This window comes from Balaenoptera ricei, chromosome 5 (genome assembly GCF_028023285.1).
Source record: "Balaenoptera ricei isolate mBalRic1 chromosome 5, mBalRic1.hap2, whole genome shotgun sequence".
NCBI lineage: Eukaryota > Metazoa > Chordata > Mammalia > Artiodactyla > Balaenopteridae > Balaenoptera > Balaenoptera ricei.
Genome location: NC_082643.1, coordinates 18,697 through 33,894, shown reverse-complemented (window position 1 = coordinate 33,894; position 15,198 = coordinate 18,697).

Sequence of the window (15,198 nt, the reverse complement as noted above, 5' to 3'; positions counted from 1 at the left end):
CACAGTTGTGAATGCTGAGAGAAAAGGGACTGCCTTAAAAGGCTTTGGGTAAGGTGCTCAAGAACAAGGGTCGGCAGGTAGGTTGTTAGAACCCTTGCCAGGAACCCCAGTGGCTTCAAAGTGGTTCTGACTAGAATAGGCATGATTTCTACTCTGGGCTTTATTACCCTTTGGCTGAATCCAGTCCCTTTAAGGGCTTGAAGCAACAGATTGTGTTTGTTTGATTCTACCAACTACATTTCATGGACCCAGGTGACAGGTCACTGCTGTCAATGTACCAAAATGGTGCGCAGTTTAATGTTGTCTGGTCTTAGCATGTCTCCTACCACCTTCGAGCTGGACTCAGAACGCTTTTCCTAAAAGATGGAGAGACTGTGATGGAGTCATGAAGAGCTGACCTGACTCTATGAGGAATGGTAGAGCAGGAACGTCTTTGAAAACGGTCCTTTCCGAAGAAAGGAGATGGGGATGAGAATGAAGGCCGGAGGGCGCTGCAATCACACAATGACTTTCTCTGCCCCAAACCACGCTTCTTGTTTTCCTGGATCTAGCTGTCCCAGGTCGAGGGTTGCACCTGTGTGTCCCAAAGGAGGGGAAACTCACCGTGCGAGCGATGGACACCACGACATCAGTTCGTCTGGAAGTGTAAATGTTCCTAGGGGAACAGACGGGCTGACTGAGGTCGCCCATTACGTGGCTCACCTAGGACTGACCGGAAGAGCTGGCCCCTGCCCATGGCCACGATGGTCCCAGAGCCTTTGCCTCTGGAAGGTGCTTCCTCTCGGGAATGGACAATCGGGGCCATTCCAGGAAGGCGATTTCTGCTACTTGTCTGTTAGTGGGTAGGATGGCTGAATCCGAAAGGCCAGGTCTGAGTGGAGACAGGTGAACGGTGGACAGGGAGAGGCTGGGGAAGGGGGGGGGGGGGAGCGGCACATGAATGCAGATACCATCGGGAGAGGATGCGGTCGTGCTTCTCCTGAGAGAGGGCTTCGTCATGAGACAATGAATCCCCTTAATTCTCTCACGAGTGGCTGCAGGTCAGGATTCATGCTGAGAAGACCCCTGGATTGGCTTTTCCTCTAAGATGGAAGAGTGACCTGAAGCCAAGCTATAAAGTTAACCCAAGTAACTCCTTGACGTCATTGCAGAAAAGGTATCAATCAGCATCCCTTGATGACCTGCCTGAACGAAGAGCAGGTTGAAATCATCACTGGGTTTTGTTTCTCAGGTTATGCTTATCATATTCATACTTCCATATGCCCATATGTTACTGATGAACCCAAAGAACCTTCAGAAAGAGGCACACCCAGAAGCTGAATATTTGAACTCATGATCTCTGGGGGACACTATTCATGAACGTGCATAAAATGTAACAAGTAGACAGTGGCTACCACACTTAGGCTTAAGTGGTATTGGTCTCAATGTCCTGAGAGAGTCGGTACCTGGGAAACGGGATTTGGGGCGTTGAACCAAGTGGTCCTGGCATTGTTGGAGGCTGCCCGGAAGGGTAACGTGTAGACACGAAGCACTATTGTATTTGCAGACTGATGGGGCATCACACTTGCCAACCATTCCGGAAACGGGTTTATATCTTCCATCAGGGCGGATTTACTGATATCTTGATTGTAATAAAATCTATTGTGTTAACAGTGCAATGGCATACAAAGAAAGGAGCCATCAAGCCATGAAGAAGACATGGCAGAACCTTAAATGCATGCTGCTAAGGGAAAGAAGCCAGTCTGAAAAGACCGCATATTGTATGATTCTAACTATGTGGGATTCTGGAAAAAGGCAAAACTACAGAAACAGAAGAAAAATCAGTGGTTTACAGGACTCAGGGAAGGGAAGGATAAGTAGGTAATACGCAGGAGATTTGGGGAGCAGTGAAATTTTTCTGCATGACACTGTAGTGGTGGACACATGCTATTAGACATTGGTCAAAATCCGTAGAGTGTATGAAACAGAGAGTGAGCCCTAATGTAAACTATGGACTTTAGCTAATTATAATATATCAATATTGGAACATCAATTGTAACACGTGCGTATTAACGCAAAACATCAATAATAGGGGAATCTAGGGGGTGGTGGGGTAAGGGGTACATGGGAATTCTGTAGTTTCCACTCAGTTTTTCTGTCAGCCTAAAACTGCTCGAAAAAATAAAGTGTATTAATTCTTTTTGTTTAAAGGGCAGTGGTGAGGGCTGAGGAAGGCTCAGAATAGAGGGATACATTTGTAGGAACACTATATACAGGCTAAAATGCGACAATCTGTTTCTGGTAAATAAGAACACTTATGAATCATTGCTCTTTTCTGGCCAGAGTGCCACGAATTAACAAAGAACTTTCCCCACAGGACAGCGAATGGGTCGGGAAGTAGGATGTCCGTGCTTCAAAATAATCCCCGGAATCCTGTGTCGCTGCAAATTTGTTTCTTAAAGGTTAGGGTAGGGGATGTTCCACCAGCCCAGATGGACCTGAAGTTGAGTGACCACTGGCCTCCAGGGAGTCCTGTGCTAACCGGCAGTGCATTTCACATAGAAAGAGATCTTTGGGGGAAAGTTTGAGAAGTAATATTAACTGAGATGTGTTACATAAAGCATATTTTTAAGCTCTCCACAGCAGCTATATGTCATAATGAAAGATTCACAGTTTTACTTATAAACCTAAATGTAAATGAAACTTGAGTAAACTATAATCTCAGGATAAAGGTATGTTTTCAGGAGTTAACCTAAAACTCCCCGTTGATGTCATAACTCATGAGATTTATTGGCCAGAGGAAAAAGTAAATCTAAGTTTGGAAAAGTAACATATGGAGTTGAATTCCTCTATCAAACTCTACTAAAAGGTGCAAAAAATAATGGAGTAAGGAGGGAATTGAGTCATCCAAGCGGTTAAGGACTCTCAGAAAACTGGTGAGACTTGTCATCGTTAGCATGTTTCGGAGAGGAAATTCCCACACTTCACCGGAAGCTGCAAGTCCTGATTGTCGTCGGTGTTTTAGTGGGTCTGTCGCTATGGGTCAAATATTGTAGAAACTGCTGCAGTGAGAATTAGAGGTGGTGCCTGGAGAAACGGGGCTGAGGAGGAAGACTTGCTTCTGTGGCCTCTCCTCCAGCCACAAGGAGGAATTACCTTGAAACTCAAGGAGTTTATGGAAGTAAACTTGGCTCAGATCCACGATAACTGAGCATTCGGCCAAGGACTGAGGGTCATGGGAAGCAGCTGCGCCTACATTTGGGGTTGTTCATTGAGCTGCGCGGGATCCAAGAGCTGCCACACACCCCGAGAACCCCCTCACGACCGGTGACGAGTAGAAACTGGAGGAGCCGCAGGGCTGAGGGCCCAGCGCCCGTCTTGCACGACGGTGCACGTCCCGAGAGCACAGTGTCTGGGGCACACTGCAAGCTCTTCCTGCCGTCACGAGACCTCTTCAATGCTGTGAGCATGAACTCGGTTAAAATTCAATACATACTGAGCCTCCCTCCCCCCCTCCCTATCCCACCCCTCTAGGTGGTCACAAAGCACTGAGCTGATCTCCCTGTGCTATGCGGCTGCTTCCCACTAGCTGTCTATTTTACATTTGGTAGTGTATATATGAGGAGATATGGGGATATATGTATATGTAGAGCTAATTCACTTTGTTATAAAGCAGAAACTAACACACCATTGTAAAGCAGTTATACTCCAATAAAGATGTTAAAAAAAGAAAATTCAGTAAAAAACAGAAACCAAGCTTGAGGATTCCCAGAGCAGGCAAAACCACTGAAGCCACTGCAAAGCTCCCGCTTCTCCAGCTGTTCTGTGCCCACTAAACCCTTCCTAAGTACTGTGTATTGAGCTGGTGGTTTTAATTTTGCTGTTTCCGGATTGTTGACAATGCTCGGCTCCTGCAGAGCGTGTGTTCCACGTCTAATCACAAAATCCTGTCCTTTCTCCTGGGACACGTTCTCTCCTTTCTCATTTTCTCTCATGCTCCGTGGCCACTCTCCTAACGCAGGCTTTCATTCCTGAAACTGGACGATAAATAGCCTCCCAGAATTCAACATCCCCTCTCAACAATATACTACATGAGAACATGTCTCAGGTATTATATTTCTCTTATCGTGGCCTTCTCTCATCCCAAATGACTTTACAGTTTCCAATTTCCCATCGCCCCTTGCAGGCTGTCCATCTTACGTAGGCAGCATCGTTTTTGACTTCTTTCTGGTCACACTAACCCAGGGCAGCTCTTTCTCTGTCCCACAAGGTCACCAGGATGATTTGTTCCTCAGTAACTCTCCTCATCTGCTCCTGTTTTTCAGCAGTATCCTTCCTTTTCATGGAAGTTCTGAAATCTTCCGCACTCTTCAAGGTTCTGACTTCGCTGTTTACGTTCTCCCAGATTCTTCAATCTCTACTTAGTTCCTTTTTGTCTAAATACAGTATGACATTTAATCAGCACTCACTTTAAAATTACTTAAAGGTTATAATAAATCGGTAGTTAAATAAGATAATTGAACACTTTATATAGAAATTAACATAGAAAATGAGATATATGCAATTGACACTTTTGTGATTATTAAATATAATGAAAAATTGAAAAATTTAAGTAATAAAATAAACAGTCACGTGCCTACCATTCATATTTAACTAATATTATAGTTTGCCCTATCTCCCTCAGATTTTACATGGATTGAGTCAGTGCTATATACGTCAGTCTAAAACCTACTTTTTTATTTTACATGTTTACTGTGTATTCATGTTAACACATGAAGATCTAGTTTATTTGTTGCACAAAATTGCATCAATAAATATACCATGATCTATTTACTGACTTTTCCCTAATTCATATTTACATTATTTCAGTATTTTACTATAGCAAAGATCTTGCAATGAAACTGCACATTTCCTTTTGGTTATGTTATTGGAAGCAAAATTGCTGGGATTTTCTGGAATGTGCTTCTCCCCCGTGACTGTCTACTGCCACGTCAGTCTCTGACTTTGCTGTCTTAATTCACACAGACTGTGTTTCCCATCAGATTATAATGTGAGCCTTTTAAGTGTCCTTTTTGTCCATTCTGATGTGTATGCATCTTATTTTTGCTGTAAATATTCAGTGGACATTAAGAGGCAGGATGGAAGTTGAGATTCTCTAGCGAACAAGAAATTACCAGAAAGTAAGGAGCTGCTGCGGCAGAACCATGACCACGATCTGTGTAGCTCCGATTGGATTCAGAGGACGGTAACCTGCTAGGGGGACGGTGATGCCCAGAGGGCCAGTGCAACGGGCAGAGGGTCCTGCGTAAACTCTGTCCCCTTTAACACGAGGGAGCAGGTATTGCACGGCTCTTAGGCTAACATCAGTATAGGCATCGGCCGAATTGTCGGGTTGTTTTGGCGTGATGTAAGGCGAGTGATCCGGGTGAGTGTGGTAGTTACTGGAAGAAAAACTCTTCTGACTGAGAATTTACCCCCGAAAATTGCCGGTCAATGTATTCTGTTCTGACTATTCCTTTGCGAGTAGTCATCACCCGAGATTTATTGCAATTTTCCTTGTCATGAAGAAAAAAACGAGAAACAATGTTTAGAAAGAGGAACAGTTACTTTATTTTATTTATTTATTTTAAGCTCCATAATACATTTTATTTTAGTTTTATTTTTTAATGAGCATTTTTATGGTGAATATTTTTTCTTTTATTTATTTGGTTTTTTAAATTTTCATTGAAATATAGTTGATTTACCATGTTGTTAGTTTCAGGTGTATGGCAAAATGATTCAGTTATACATATTTTTTTTTCTTTTTTTATATTCACTTCCATTATAGGCTATTACAAGATATTGAGTATAGTTCCCTGTGCTACACAGTAGGTCCTTGTGGGTAAGAACAGTTATTTTAAATCATTCAGAAAACAAATAAATTCATTTATTCAGCAAGAAACGAATGGTTGACTTTGGAAAAAGTATATCTAATGTAGGGACTCTGTTACTTATTTTGTTAAATCATCTCATTACTAAAATTCTGAAAGCCTATTGGAGCATCACTCTTCATCTGAAGGCAAAATGAATGTTGGCATGTGAGTAATTACTTTTAGATTTAAGGTGATAGAAAGTTTTCTTCTAGGGCTTAGCAAGAATAAAAATGATCTCATTGGAATGCCTATATCCAAAATCAGAATAAAGAATGGGGACTGGCAGGAATACAAGTCATATGAAAATGGATTTCGATCTACAAATCCAATTTAGAATCAATTGACACAGATTTTTCCAAAGTTAGGGGTTTTGAGAAAATAAGAAAGAAGATGAATTACTGCAAAAGTTGCTCAACAATTTCTACATTATGGTCAGTTATTATCCACACAATAATATCTGGCAGCTTTTATGCAAATCCATTATTCCATGTTCTTAACCTTTGCAATAAGTAAGTACCTGTGGAAAGAGGAAGGAGTAGCTCAGACAACTCAAGTATCAACTTTAAATGACATTCAATTTTTCATATGCTAACAAACCACAGTACATCACCAATTAAATGTGACTTCTGTCAGTGACCATTCGGATGTTCTGAATAAATTAGTACATCTTTCTAAAGTGCTGGCAAATTTCTGTCTCTATTAAGAGCAAATCAAAATCACCTTGGAGCTATTCCTGTATCCTCTTGAGGCCAAAAAGGAGCTTTCTTACAGTAAACAGCCCTATATTATTTTTGTTTTGAGCAGGAGGGAGAGAGGGGGAGAGAGAGAGAGAGACAATGAGTGAGAGTGAGAGCCAGAGAGAGAGAGAGAATGAGGGGAAGGAAGGAGGGAAGGAAGGAAGGAGGGAAGGAAGGAAGGAAAGGAAAGGAGGTACCTACCCGTACGACATGGGAACTGCATGAGTCTCATCTCATGCATGATTCTTTTAAAGATGTCTACAGCACTCATTTTTAAACATGATTTAGGGAAGGAAAGGATACACAGTTTTGCTGCACTGAGGGATGCCTGATCTTATAAGCATGATGCAGGTAACTGTAAAAGAATTCAGTCTCTCTGATCTGGGCATTCGGAGACAAAAAAACTCCACATAAAATACTTCTGCTACACAGATATACGACTCTCTACACGGTCAGAGATTGTCATGATGTCTACAAGACAAGGAAGAGAAATCCACCAGGATATTACGCTCAACCAAAACTAACATTACAAAAGGAAATGAAAATTAGGGGGAAAATACTGTGCATGTTAACAGAATACTAACATCTCTTTTACATAGTGTGTTCCAAAGCATCCGTAAAAACAAACATCCCACCCATAAAGAGGTCAAAGAATACAAATATGCCCCACCCACAGGAAGAGAGAGATGAGAGTGGCCAGGAAATAATGCGTATACTAAAACTCACTCAACAATTACAGAAATACAAGAAAATAATGAGATAGAATTCAGGGCTCGAAAGAGTTAATGAATATAAAAATACTAACAGTACTCTGTTGTGTTGACAGGAAAATGAACACTGTCCTAAAGCACTCACTGTCTGTCTGAAGGGTAATTTAGAAATACATTAAGAAGCACTAATTCTTATCAAGAAATTGCTCTTCTTGAATGTATCCTCTGAAAATAACAAGAAAAAAGCACAAAAATTTATGAGGTTCATTGCAGCATTATTTGTAATGGTTAAAAAATGGGAATAAACTTAATATTAAAATTTTGGTAAATTGAATTAATGACTTTTTTTTTAATGATACGGGAAAATTCTGAAAGACTTAAACGGTGTATACAATATTCAAATTTTGTGAAAGAATATATGAAATTGTATTATACAAAGGCTTAATGAGAAGGCAAACTTGAGTATCTGTCAAAGCATATAGAATATGGAGGACAGAAAACAGGGACTTGACATCTGGTAATGCAAGAAGACAAATTGGGAAGACTCCCGAATGAATATACGGTGTGCTAGACACAGCGTCATGTAATCTTTAATACAACAAAATATATAAATATGAAACGGGGATATACTATAAATACATGTATAGTGTTGTTCCCTGAACATATTTTGAGAAAAATGAAATTTTCTATTATGCTAAGTAGAGTATAACACAGTGAGTTATTTTTAAGTACTCCAACTACTTTTTACAGTGAAGCGAAACTCTTAGCCAAAAGTATGGAATAGGTTAGCTCCAGGTACCTATTAATTAATTTGATTTCATTTTAGATCTATTACTCAGACTCTCCAGATTTTTCCCTTTTATCCCCAAGTAGCTGATACATTCGTAATTATTTCTATTGGAATTACTCCATAAGGAAGAGTTGTCCTATCTCCCTCATTTATCTAATTTTTTTTCAGTCACTTATTTAAATCAGTATGGATTCAGAAAGTTTTTTTTTTAATACTTTGGTTACAATCCAATATCACCATTATTTATTTTATTGCTCAAATAAGATTGATAATAAGAAACATTGAAGAAGTCAGGTCCCTCCTTTTCTTGGAAACTGATATAACACCAGAAGAATGAATAAAGATTTCATATTTCACTGTCACAAAGATATCTGTTTTTACTCATCAACATTAGAACAAAAAGAAGAATGGAAATGGATTACATCCAGGTACAACAGAAGATGGGAAGTAAAGGAAATGTCTTCTGTATTTCTGAGAGACCTTGTTTGAAGCCTTAGAAAGGAAAGTCAAAAGACGTTCCCTTGGTCAGCAGCCCTCACAGATAAATAGAAATTGCTAGTGACGGGGGCAGGTGCAGGACGGTGAGGTTGCCACCCTCTGGAGGACTCCCTCTACATCCAGGGAGCCAGCAGTCTGTGCTCTGAGCAGGTGCCTTCATGGAAGGACTCAGCCAATGACGTTCTTTCTCTACTCCCCCTCCAGCCCAGCAGAGCCCCCTCTTGAATCAGTCGGTCTCACAGCCTGAAAACTCTAAGGTCAATCTGGTCTTCAGGCACAATGGGGCCAATTACTAACATGACATCTCTCCTAGTGCACACCATACGGGTTCTCTTGTTCTGTCCTGTGACTGCTGCCTTGTGTCCCTTCTCTAGACCTGTGCTGGTCCCTTGCCGGTGCCTCAGGCCTCCAAATCCTGTTCTTAGTGTTAGTCATCAGATGCAGGACCCAAACCACCTGTCATATCTCCCTCACGCTCTTTGTCCACCTGTCCAACTAGACCTTTATTACCTGACCAACAATCTTCTAATGTTTAGACACACACTGGCAGTTCATCACTTGCCAGCTGCTCTGCTCACCTGTAACCTGAGAGGCCTCAGAGCACACTGGTTGGAAGCACGGGCTCTGTATCTGGTTACCGTGTATAATTACTGGTTCTTCACTCACTCTTGTCTGACCTTAGGTGAGGATCCCAAACTTTATGTGCCCCAGTTTCCTTCTAAGTAAAATGGAGGTGATAATAAGGATATTTACTCAATGGGTTGCTACAAGGATTCAACACATGCAAAATGTTCCAAACAATGTTGGGCACAAGGGCGTTCTGTAGTGACTGTAGTATCGCCCCCTGATTGCCACCTGGTGATGTAGGCTTTGTCCTAAGCTTCAGGGACAGCAGGGGCTCTGATCACCCCTTAGCCTGATCTTGTCTTTGAAGTTCAGTTAGCAGCTGCAATACGGACAACACTTAAAGAAATGCACATTTTAAAAAGGAGTTTGTAACTTTTATTATAGTGTTAGCACTATTTTTACAAGAACTCTTTTTAAAAGGGATTTACCTGTTAAGGAATGCGAAGAGCTGTATTTAAAGAGTTATGAATCTCAAAAATACATACATCAGGAGCAACTTTTTGGTAAAATCACATAGAAGAGCTTGTGGTCAGTGTGGTAGGGACATTTGCTCCCACTAAAGTCTGAAGAGTCCCTACAGTTCTGGGACACTTTGTTGAGCACAAGCAAAGTAAAAACTGTTCATGTATATACGTGTGCAAAACTTCTAGCAGCTGCCTTTTGCATGATTAATTTTTAGTTAATACCTGGGTAATATTCCTGTCAAATGCAAAAATAGCAGGTTAGGTCGACGGGGAAAGAACAATCTTTAACAGGAATACAAATGAACAGGAGAATGGAGTGTGGGTGGTACCTGAGTGATGAACTAAATCTTTATAAAGAGTCTTAGCTTTGTCAAAAGATAATAGTGCTTCATAATTGCTTCTTATGCAAAAACATTGCAAAAGAATCGTCACGTGAAAATGGAAGGTCCTTTATCATCTGAAAATGCTAAGTTGCTAAATGTCAGCAACTTATAAAAAGGTCCAATTTCTTTTTCCTTAAATAGTTTTCTAAAAATCTCTCAGATAGAACTCATTTTTCTTTATTACACTTCTTATCACCGTTTCTACTGTGTCATGGTACATAGAGTGTTTACATTCAAAAGAAATGCTCTATTCAAAACTGCATATTATAAACGAAAAAGTATGAGCATGCATATACTTTTTTCTTTACTTAATGACCACTTTCAACTATTCATCTACTTTTCTTATTTTGTTTTTATAAATAACAAGGTATGACTCAGTGTACTGACAAGGAGCAAACAATCAAGCACCTAAAAGGACTGTTCGCTTTTCATAGAAGATCCAAGCACATGCATCAACATCCTGTGGATCTGAGCTGAGCTGTCCAGTGATGACCACCAGCTTCACATGATCTGTGAGCACTTGAACAGTGGCTGGCTTAAATTAATTAACAGGAGGCTGTTAGACAGATGTGGCTATAATGCACTGGTGGCGGACATAAACAATCCAAAACCTGAGCCTGTAAGTGTAACAAGGTTATAAAATTGAAACCTAAGAGCAACTAGTCAGTCAGTCAACAAAGCTTTAAACGATAGCCAATCAGGAATTCCATTACTCTGCTCCTGCCTTTTCTCCATGAAAGTGACACCAAGAAGGATCCTGTGAGGTCCTCCCGGGTATAGGTCCTTTCCATGTTCCCTGTTTCTTGTTTGTTGGAAATAGGGTTTCTAAGCTTCCTGGGCCTTCCCTGAGTACCAAACAGTTGCTAATCAGGGAAGTGAGGGAATGCAGAAACAAGGGAGGAGCAGTCAAGAAACAGTGGTGCATTCACAGCAGAACTATTTACAATGGCCAAGACATGGAAACAACCTAACTGTCCATCGACAGATGAATGGGTAAAGAAGATGTGGTACATATATACAATGGAATACTACTCAGCCATAAAAAAGAATGAAATAATACCATTTGCAGCAACACGGATGGACCTAGAGATCATCATACTAAGTGAAGTAAGTCAGACAGAGAAAGACAAATACCACATGATATCATATACGTGGAATCTAAAAAAATGTTACAAACGAACCTATCTATGAAAAATAATCAGGGACATAGAGAATAGACTGGTGGTTGCCAAGGGGGAGGAGGATGGGGGAGGGTAGGATTGGGAGTTTGGGACTAGCAGGTTCAGACTAGTATATATAGAATGGATAAACAACAAGGCCTTACTGTATAGCACAGGGAACTATATTCAACATCCTGTGATAAACCATCATGGAAAGAAATATGAAAAAGAATGTATATATATGTATAACCGAGTCACTTTGCTGTACAGCAGAGATTAACACAACACTGTAATTCAACTATACTTCAATAAAAAATAAATTTAAAAAAAGAAACAATGGTGCAGCCTTGGGGCAGGGTCCTGGTTCCTCCTGAAGGGATACACATAACAGTAACTTTGAGCTCTTCTGCAGGAACTGAGGCCCCACCCAGGTGGAGGGTGGTGATTTCAGGCTGAGCACAGATTCCTGGAGCCGCCCCCCTGTTACCTGACCACCAACCAGTCAGAAGAAAGTCACACACCCTGCAGCCCTCACCCCAGAAGTTGCCTTTAAAAATTCTTCCCTGAAAACCATCAGGGAGTTCGGGTGTTTTGAGCACAAGCCACCTGTTCTCCTTGCTGGGCCCTGCAATAAACCTGTCTCTGCTCCAGACTCCAACATTTCGGTTTGTTTGGCCTCACTGTGCATCAGGCACACGAACGTGCATTCAGTAACAAAAGTCTCTCCCAGCTCCTCTAGTGGAGCTCTCCTAGCCAATTCCACTATAGTGCTGCCTGACTGGAATGGGGTTTTGCTCAAATAAACCTTAACATTTCCAATATGCCTCGGTTTATCTTTCAACACTGGTCTGCACTGAGATGTGCTGTGCATGTAAAAATTCACCCGGGGTTACAAAGTCTTAGGAGGAAACAAGGAATGTAAAATGTTTCAGTAATAATTTCTGGTATGGGCTACATGCTGAAATGATAATATTTTGGATATATTGGGTTAAATAAAACGTATTATTAAAAATCAATTTCACCTGTTTCTTTCTACTTTTTAAAGTGTGGCTACCAGACATTTCTAAATTTAAAACTTCACATCATATGTGACTCGCATTATGACTGACATTATATTCCTAACCGACCCTGCTGAGGGAGCGCCCTTGTAGTTTCCTAATCAGACGTAAAAAATATTGTGCTTTGGAGGAAAAAATAGCTATATTAATACACAAGGAACAACAACCACCCCATTATTTAAATCTTGTTCTACACTTCAAACTGAGGATACAATATCATTAAACAGATGTGTTCCAAAAACATCATTGCACAGGAACTGGGCACCTGCAAAGGCTTCAGGCTCAGACACATTTTGCTCCCAGATCTGTCCTGCCTCTAACCCTCCAAGCTGCTGGCTTCTTCAAACAGGCTGCTAGACTTTCTCGGCAGATCCTAAATTTGAACTCTGCGTACTTCAGGACACTGATGTTTTCCTCAGGCCCTGCCTCCACCGTGTCTCTGATTCCAGGATACAAACCCCTCACTCCTGCGGGCCAGCCTGCCCACCCCCATCAGAGCCCCAATTGCCCAGGAGCAGAGAACCCAGCTGGCTCAGCCTGTGGCTTCACCGCGATGATTTTTACACAAAAATAACTGAAGTCCCTTTGGGGATGTTATTTGTACTAATATATTAAAAGCTATGTGTAATCACTATGTCAGGTTTTGGTGCTGTGGTTGCCCAGAGCTTTATGATTTTATTGTAATCATGGGTATATATAAATTATGCAGAGGTGTATTCACGTCATGCAGAAAACCACAAAAGCGAAAGTATTTATGGATTTTTTAAAATTTATTTTTTAAGTTGGTAAAACCATTTTTTCTCAGCTTTACTGAGGTATCAATGACATAAAAACTGCATATGTTTAAGGTGTACCTTGTGATGTTTTGATATTTGTATACATTGTGAAATGATCACCACGATCAAGCTAATTAACATAATACATAGTCACCGTGTGTGTGTGTGTGTGTGTGTGTGTGTGTGTGTGTGTATGCCTGGTGAGAACACTTCAGATCTACCCTCTTAGCAAATTTCTCGCGTACAAATGATAGGAATCAAATAGGAGAGTTACACAGGGAGTTTTAGAAATCCCAGCAGGGGATTATAGAGAGGGAACTTTGGGAGACCACTGTGAATCCATGACCACTCAAGAAAGCTATCAGAACATTGTGGAAGGAAGCAGGCTTGCTTAACTATAAATTCATAAATAAAAGCGCGAGATGCGCCCCAGGCCATTCCGTGAAAAGATGAGGCCTGCACCCCGCTGGCCAAGTCCAGCAAGATAATGATCCTTAGGACCTAGGACAGGAATATAAGGGAAAGGCGACATTCCGAAGTAGGAGACCCTCATTATACAAAACCTGAGATGACTTAATATGTTTTAGTCTATGTCACCACCCTTCTGCTGGTTTGAATGAGCACTATGACAGTCCTAGTTTGACCTCATAGGGTCAACCAGTCTCCCGCCCAATACGAAGGAGGATCTAGTGATGGCTACTCCAAGAACAAGAAAGAAGACAGTCTTTTCCCCTCCCCACTTCCCTTTGGTTATAAGAATGTAGCCCGCTTGATTCTCAGGTCAGAGCCCCCTCGCCTGCCCGCCTGTATCCCTCACAAGCGTCCTAGATTAATAAATCAACCTCTTGCCTGTCACTTTGCCTCTCGCTGAATTCCTCCTGCACTGAGACACAAAGAACCTGAGGCTCAGGAAGTCCTGACACCAGGAGAGTGATTCTAATTAAAAGCCCGTGGGTTCGAGTCCCAACCTGGGGTGCACGGTGTCACAATGCATCATTAGCCAGAGGCACCCTGCTGTCTACTAGGTCTCCAGAACTTAGTCATCTTGAAACTGAAAGTTTGTACACATGGACCAACAATCCCCACTTCTTCCAACTCCCATCCCCTGGTAACCACCCTCCTAGTCTGCTTCTATGAGTTTGCCCTTCTTAGATTCCACACAGAAGCGAGATCATGCAGTATTTCTCTTTCTGTGTCTGGCTAATCTCACTTAACATAATGTCCTCAAGGTTCATCCATGTTGTTGCAAATGGCAGGATTTCCTTCTTTTTCAAAACTGGACAACATTCTACTATATATATGGACCACATTTTCTTTATCCATGTACCCACTGATGGATATTTAAGTGGTTTCCACCTCTGGGCTACAGATTTATTTTTTTAACGGGAAATATTTTGCATGTTAATACAAAATGGGCAATACATTTTATTGGTAATAATTTTTTAAAAAAACCTATATGTACCACTCACTGACACTTCCTGTCTTTAATTTTTAAGAGGTTATTTTCTACTCAAAAAGATTATTGCTTGAAATAGAGGTACATTTCCTCCCCTTATTTTTAGAGAATCAAAAGCCCAGCTCTTTACTAAAGAATTGGAACTTAACACAATTAGGGAAATATAGGCCCAGTTTTTAATGCTTTAATACTTGTATACACTAATATGACCTAGTCATTCTGATTTTAGCTTGGAGTCAAAAGTCTTCAGCAGGTGTTTGCCGGAGAGTTGTTCATTTCTTAGAAATTTGCTTTAAAATCACCCAGTTGATCCGCTCATTGTTCCTTGACTTAAAAAGAGTTAAGACTGGATTGTCTTTCTAAGAATTCCCCAGAGGGCCAGGCCAAAGTCACAGCATCCCTGTCCTGAAATTTTTACCACAGAAATGTTGGAATTTTGGAGCAAGAATTAACTATAGACATCATCTTGTCCAGCTCCTTTCACAGATTAGGAATCTAAGAAGTTAAAGAACATGCCAAGACCACAGGGTTGGCCTTGCCAGAACTGGACTCAGATTCTTGACTCTCCGGACAGTGATTGTTGCTTTTGTTTGGTTTTTTACATCTACCCTATACTATTTCGTCTCTCCAATATGGTAGAAGCAAGAG